Source organism: Gigantopelta aegis, unplaced genomic scaffold (assembly GCF_016097555.1).
Source record: "Gigantopelta aegis isolate Gae_Host unplaced genomic scaffold, Gae_host_genome ctg3029_pilon_pilon:::debris, whole genome shotgun sequence".
NCBI classification, from domain to species: domain Eukaryota; kingdom Metazoa; phylum Mollusca; class Gastropoda; order Neomphalida; family Peltospiridae; genus Gigantopelta; species Gigantopelta aegis.
Window position 1 is genome coordinate 45,001 of NW_024533147.1, and position 8,267 is coordinate 53,267.

An 8,267-nucleotide genomic window follows, 5' to 3' on the forward strand; every position below is an offset into this window, starting at 1 on the left:
ATTGCAACAGATGAAAATGAGACTGAAATTGTGTCATTGTTAATACAGGCTGGAGGAAATCCTAATGCTGCTGATAAAGTAATGTCTGGCATTAAACTTCTACGCACACATGTTATATATATATATATATATATTAATTTTAATTGATTTATAGGACCATAAAACACCTTTGCATATTGCAGTAGATAAATGTGACATTGAAATTGTATCATTGTTAATACAGGCTGGAGGAGATCCTAATATTATGGATGAAGTAATGTCTAGCATTAAACTACTATGCACACATGATGTATATGTTTATCTTTGTTTGTCATCATTATATATAAATTTTTGTGTATCTATATATATATTAAATTTTAATTCATTAATATAAGCTGGTGTTTTTGAAGGTACATTTGTTTTTTTTACTTTTAGTCACAGGAAACACCTTTACATCAGGCATCATGTAATGGTGATGATGAAGTTGTGTCACTTTTAATAAAGGCTGGAGGAAATCCTAATGCTATTGATAATGTAATGTCTAGAATTAACATTTGATCATGCACAAATGATGTATATGTCCATCTTCATTTGTCATCATTTTATCTTATTGTTGTATAAATGTGTATACTATATTAATTTTAGTTTATTGAAATGAACTAGTCTCTCATTTGTTTACTTTTAGTTTCAAAACACACCTTTACATATTGCAGCAGCTGAAGGTGACACTGAAATTGTGTCACTGTTAATACAGGCTGGGGGAAATCCTAATGCTACTAATAAAGTAATGTCTAGTATTAAACTTTTGATCATGGTCTCATGATGTATATGCTTGTGTCTGTTTTATCTTATTGTCATATAATTATATATATATGTATATGTATGTATATATGTATATGTATATGTGTGTGTGTGTGTGTGTGAGTGTGTGTGTGTGTGTGTGTGTGTGTGTAATTTTTAAATTTTAGTTCATTGAAATGAATTGGTCTTTGTAAAGTCACATTTTTTACTTTTAGACACAGGAAACACCTTTACATCGGGCAGCATCTATTGGTGACGCTGAAATTGTGTCACTGTTAATACAGGCGGGAGGAAATCCTAATGCTACTAATGAAGTAATGCATAATGTCAAACTTTTTCATTTATATGCAAACCTTCATCATTACTACTCAATTCTAGGCATTTTAATTTCTTAGTCAGGATAATAGACAATTATGTGTATTAGGTAGAACTGCCTATTTAGACTTGGCATGATATTCTATCTTTTTCTATCATAATAACTACAAAAGTAGGAGCCTTACAAAGATTATATTTACACTGAAGGTATGTTTTCACATGAGGTATCACTTTTCAAAGTCTTATTTTGAGCATTTTTAACTATGAAAGTAGTGTTTGCATAATGCATAAGAGCTCTATAAAGGACCCTTCTTTAATGATTTATAATCATATTCATGAGGACAAACAGTAAGTGAAGTTTGTTTTGTCATCTAAAAATGAAGAAACAGGTATACCTACAGTAATTACCAGTAAAATTAGATATTTCTATCTTTGCGGTACACAAAATATCCATACTTCATTCTTTCTGATACATGCATTATATCTTATATCATTAGTCATTATGGAATTAAAGCAATGCCCTGTTATATGGTGTGTCATGAATACACTCATTGAATCTGTAACATTAAAGAAAATGCATTATGAACATACTTTAACTAAGTTATAATTCAATTAAAATAAATAATTAGATTAAAAAAATTTCAAAAAAAATAATCAAATGCAATGATGGCAGTAACAATATCTTAACAAAACGAAAGTAGGAATGGCAGTGTGGACATCCCTACATAGTAGCCTCACAGAAGTACTTATTAACAACTTTTATTTGAGAGTTATATTTTACTGTATTGTGTTTACATTCCTTAACCAAAATCTTCACTTTATATGTGCAGTCTTAATTATGACTTCTTAATATGACTGTTTGCAAATTCTGCATGCAAAAACAAAGCATTAACCCCTTGATATTGTGGTTATAATGTAGGAATGTCCATACTGGCATTTCTACTTTGGGCATGTTTAAGATGCTTTTTCACCATCCCTTTATTTAATGACTTTAAAAAATATTTTTTATTGTGTGATATATATCTATAATAATATCTCACTTTCATCATATATGTATATATTATATACAGAGGTTGAGGTAGGTACATTATTTTTATACCATTAGTCATTGGCCAGAGTTGTATGAACCAAGATTAATGTGTATTGCTGACTTGTACCATGTTGACCAATAGATCGCTTCATTTCAATTACTGAATTAGATATATGCTGCATCTGCTACTTTAGTCATGTGTATGTATTTGCTTGTTATCTTTAGTTGTGAGTTCTGTAAATGTTGATACTGCTGAGTTATTATTGAACAATTTCAGCTAAGTTGATTATGATAATCTTGGAAATCATAGCCTCAGAAAAGAGTGTGTATGCGTTTATACTAGAGGTGTATTATTATTATTGTCTGGAAATGAGGCAATCTGGTTGGTCAACTATGACATAACATGATACAATGTGTACTATGATACAATGTGTACTATATTGCTGTAACAAACTACTTAATTTTGTTTGTATTTTTTAATATTTAGGAAAAACTAACACCTTTAGATAGTGCAATGCAGAGTAATTATACTAAAGCTGCATCATTACTAAAGGAGTGTGGAGGAGATCCTAGTATTGATACAAAAGTAATATATATATATCATGGACTTTTTTTATGTCTTACTCTATAGTTAATCAATATCACTCTTTTTCAATGATATCATTTCCTTTATGTTCAGAAAACTCCCTTGCATTGGGCAGCAGGTGAAGGTTACACGGAAATTGTATCACAGTTAATACAGGCTGGAGGAAATCCTAATGCTACTGATAATGTAATGTCTATAATTAAACTTTTGATCATGCACACATGATGTCCATGTCTATGTCCATTTTTTTCATTTCATTTATCTTATTGTTATGTAAATATATATATATATATATATATATATATATATATATATATATATATTTATTTTAATTTTAGTTTATTGAAATGAACTGGTATTTATAAAGTCATTTTTGTTTACTTTTAGTTTCAAAATACACCTTTACATATTGCAGCAGATGAAGTTGACACTGAAATTGTGTCACTGTTAATACAGGCTGGAGGAAATCCTAATGCTACTAATAAAGTAATGTCTAGCATTAAACTTTTGATCATGCACACATGATGTATATGCTTGTGTCTGTTTTTTCATCAATATCATTTATTTTACTGTCATATAAACTTATATATAAATTTTAGTTCATTAAAATTAACTGGTCTTTGTAAAGTCGCCTTTTTTTTACTTTAGTCACAGGAAACACCTTTACATCGGGCATCAGGTAATAGTGATGATGAAGTTGTGTCACTATTAATAAAGGCTGGAGGAAATCCTAATGCTATTGATAATGTAATGTCTAGAATTAACATTTGATCATGCACAAATGATGTATATATTCATCTTTGTTTGTCATCATTTTATCTTATTGTTGTATAAATGTGTATATTATATTAATTTTAGTTTATTGAAATGAACTAGTCTCTCATTTGTTTACTTTTAGTTTCAAAACACACCTTTACATATTGCAGCAGCTGAAGGTGACACTGAAATTGTGTCACTGTTAATACAGGCTGGGGGAAATCCTAATGCTACTAATAAAGTAATGTCTAGTATTAAACTTTTGATCATGGTCTCATGATGTATATGCTTGTGTCTGTTTTTCATCATTTTATCTTATTGTCATATAATTTTATATATATATGTATATTTGTGTGTGTGTGTGTGTACTTTTTAAATTTTAGTTCATTCAAATGAACTGGTCTTTGTAAAGTCACATTTTTTACTTTTAGACACGAGAAACACCTTTACATCGGGCAGCATCTATTGGTGACTCTGAAGTTGTATCACTGTTAATACAAGCTGGAGGAAATCCTAATGCTACTAATGAAGTAATGCATAATGTCAACCTTCCATTTATATGCAAAACTTCATCATTACTATTCAACTCTAGCCATTTTAATTTCTTTATGTAATATGTACTAGGTAAAACTGCCAGTTTAGGCATGTCAATATGATTTTCTATCTTTTTTTTTTAACTAACTAGTAGAAGCCTTATAAAGATTATATTTACACTGAAGGTTGCATTTTCACACAAGGTATCAATTTTATAAGTCTTATTTTGAGAGTTTTTAGCTATGGAAGTAGTGTTTAGTAGCCTCTGTAAAAGACTCTTCTTTAATAATTTGTAATCATATTCATAAGGAAAAATAGAGGTCATTAAGTGAAGTTTATCTAAAAATCAAGAAACGGGTAGGTATATATACCTACATTAATTATCAGTTATATTAGATATTTCTATCTTTGTTGTACACATAATATCCATACTTCATTCTTTCTGATACATGCATTATGTCTTATATATCGTTAGTCATTATGAAATTAATGCCCTGTTATATAGTGTATCATGAATTCACTCTTTGAATCTGTAACATTAAAAATGCATTATGAACTAATTTATAAGTCAATTGAAGTAACACAAATAATTCAATGATAATTTCTTAAAAGATGATTAAATATTAATGAGGGCAGTAACAGTATTTTCAACAAAAGTAGGAATGACAGTGTGGACATCCCCACATAGTAGCCTCACACAAGTACTTGTTATTATTTTAATTTGAAACTTATATTTTACTGTATTGAGAGTACATTTCTAATTTAAAATCTTCATTTTCTATCTATATCAGCAGTCTTAATTTTGACTTCTTAATATAATTGTTTGCCCTATGCGAATGCTGTAAAAACAAAACATTAAGCCCTTGTCATTATTTGTGTACTATATTACTGTAATGAACTACTTTATTTTGTTTGTATTTTTTATATTCAGGAAAAACGAACACCTTTAGATAATGCAATGCATAATAATTATACTGAAACTGCATCATTACTAAAGGAGTGTGGAGGAGATCCTAGTATTGATACAAAAGTATTATATATATAATGGAGTCATTTTATGTCTTACTCTACATGATATCACTCTAATTCAATGATATAATTTTTTTCATGTCCAGAAAAGACCCTTGCATTGGGCAGCAGAGAATGATAAAGTAGCGTTAGTTGAAATGTTAATACTGGCTGGAGAAGATCCCAGTATTATGGATCAAGTATGTATGTGTAATGCAGGCTTGGGGTCAAATACATGAGTATTTGTATTTAGCTGTATTTAAATACTTTTTTTTGAGTATTTGTATTTGTATTTTGTATTTTGAACTTTTGAAAAAGGAAGTATTTGTATTTTATTAAAATACTTCATGAAATTCCCTTTAAATTGTTTTTTTTTCTGCATAAGTATGTGTAAGATCTATGGACACCTATAAGTACCAACAAATACACTATCTGTGAGATAGGATTATTGTCACCTAATCAACAAAACATTTGAAGAACGTATGTTTATTAGATGCAATCATAATTTGTAATGATTAGTTGATTACATGTACCACCCACAATTAATGGGGTGGTTTGGATAGTACAAAGACGTATTGTAAAGTATATTAAATACTTAAAAGTTTTAAATACTATTCAAAGTATTTGTATTTGATTTGAAATACACTCCTTAGAAGTATTTTAATTGTATTTGTATTTCATATTTTGAGGGTATTTGTATTTGTATTTAAATACTTTCAATGTATTTGACCCCATGCCTGGTTAATGACAAATTAAAACACTAAGGCATTATTCAAATTATGTTTTATAATTGAGTTAGTATATGATTGTCTAGAAGTGAACTACCACTCTTTATTAACTTGGTGTTTTGTAATGAAACTGTCAAATTTAAATTATGCCAATTTTTAATTTTGCTCATTTTGATACCAAACCATATTTCAATAAAACTGCTATGTGGTAATTATTTTAGCAACTTTAATGTATATATAGTCTATAATAATTTTGGTCCTTTTGATACTGTGATTAATTTCTTCCTTTGTAGGGTCATAGCACACCATTACACTATGCAGCAAGGAAAGGCAACTCTGAAATGGTATTGCTCCTAATAGAAGCAGGAGGATATCCTAACATAACAAATGATGTAATGTCTCTAGTTATAGAAATGCATCAATAATTCTAATACTTAATATTAACTTATCATTTTGTTTCTTTCATAGGACCAGGAAACACCTTTACATGTTGCTGTAGATTTTGGTTATGCTAAAATAGTGTCACTGTTAATACTGGCAGGAGGAAATCCAAACACTTTTGCTCAAGTAATGTCTATATAAAAATACTCTTAACAGTACATTACTTTTCTAAACTATGCCACTATACAGGATGTTGTTCAGTAGTAGTAAAATTGTCAGTTCTTTATTTAATTAAATTTTGATCATGTTTTCTATCTTATATTCATTTTCCATAGAGTGGTAATACTCTTTTACATCGTGCTTGCCACTATCGCTATGTAGATATAATTCGCTGCTTACTGTCTGAAGGAGCAGATCCAACAATTAAGAATGATGATATGGAGACTCCATTGGATTTATGTCAAGAAAATGGTGACATTGTGAATATTTTTGCTGAGTATAATCCAAAGCGAGGTGATTGATGCAATAGTAACTACACAACAAGATATTATGTACATAATTGTTCTTTTATTTTGTCTAGTTTTAGAAAATGTTTCAGAGTGGAACATTGAAAGCATTGATGAAGGACAGGTCTTTGAGAAGTCACAATATGGAATAAAGTTGGTCATCCCGCCATCCTCAGTTGAACAAGGACAGGAAGTGGAAACCAAAGTTAAGGTAGTTTCACCAGAAAAATCTGAATTTGAGCTTCCTTCTGATGTTGAGCCTGTGAGCTGTTTCTACAAGATTGAAACAACAGGGAAATTTTCTAGACCTATTGATCTTCATCTCCAACATAATGTTGAGCTTACATCACAAGAGGAAACCCAACAGCTTGCTTTTATAACAGCTAAAGGTCCACCACCTTATAAGTTTGAACTTGTGCCAAATGAAATTGATCAAAAATTCAATCCTAATGACAATTCAGGTGTTGTAAAAGTTTCTGATTTCTCTGTATTCAGCATTGTCAAGCTAAAACTTAAAGCTTTATTCTGTCGAGAACCATCTTATAGCTATGCTATGACAGTTTTTTTTCAAGCATATGCTGAAGTCCAGTTGGCAATACAAGCTGTGGTTACAAGAATCTTGGGCCCTTTCTCAAGGTATGCAATATATACAGTATATATATATATACAATATATATATACATATATGTATACACATATATATATATATATATATATATATATTATATATATATATATATATATATATATATACACACATATATACACATACAATATCTATACTGTGTGTGTACTGTTTTGTCTGGTATAGAGAGTTAGCACTGAGAAATGTTTTGAAAGTTGGAATAAGATAGAACCAGTCTCTTTCCACTTTGATCCAGAAGTCAATGAAGTGACATCTATACTTGTTAACGACTGCTTTCAAATCAAACCATTGAAAAAGCCCTTTAAAGTAAAATATTAAACTTTAGTTGAAAAATTTACTTTTTTATTTGTAATGAAGATCACAAAAAAAGCTATTGATAAAAGTCAACCAGACACTGCTCACTTTACTTTACTTAAGTTAAGGCCTCGCTCAACCCAGTGAAAATCTTGCAGATTTAGAGCTCACTTTTAAAGGAATGAGAGATGGAGAGAGTTTAGTTATTGCTAGTAATGAATACAAGCAATACAAGGCAAGACAGGTAAGAAAATAAAGATTTGCTATATCAGTAAATTTAAGAGCTATTGACTTATTTTTTATTAGATGAACTTGCCAAGCTTGCTACTCCACATGCCACTGAGCATTTACAGACCTCATCTCGAAAAGAAATATCTATGGACTTGTTAAGTGAGTATGAATATGTTCTACATTGCTATTATAAATATCCTTATTAGTAGGTAAAGAACCAAAGAAACAACATCTTATGTCACTGCTTCACTGTATCAAACATATGTGGGATACTATTGGAGAACAACTTGCTGTACAATATGGTGACCATAAAATCTGCTGAATACAATGTAGCATATGACAATACCAAAAAGCTCTCAGAGGTCTTGCAGGTTTGGATTGATAAGAAAATGTGAAGTGTCTGGAGAACAATCATCACTGTTATAGATGATCCTCCAGTTGAAAATAAAGGGTTAAAGTTAGTTTGGAAATA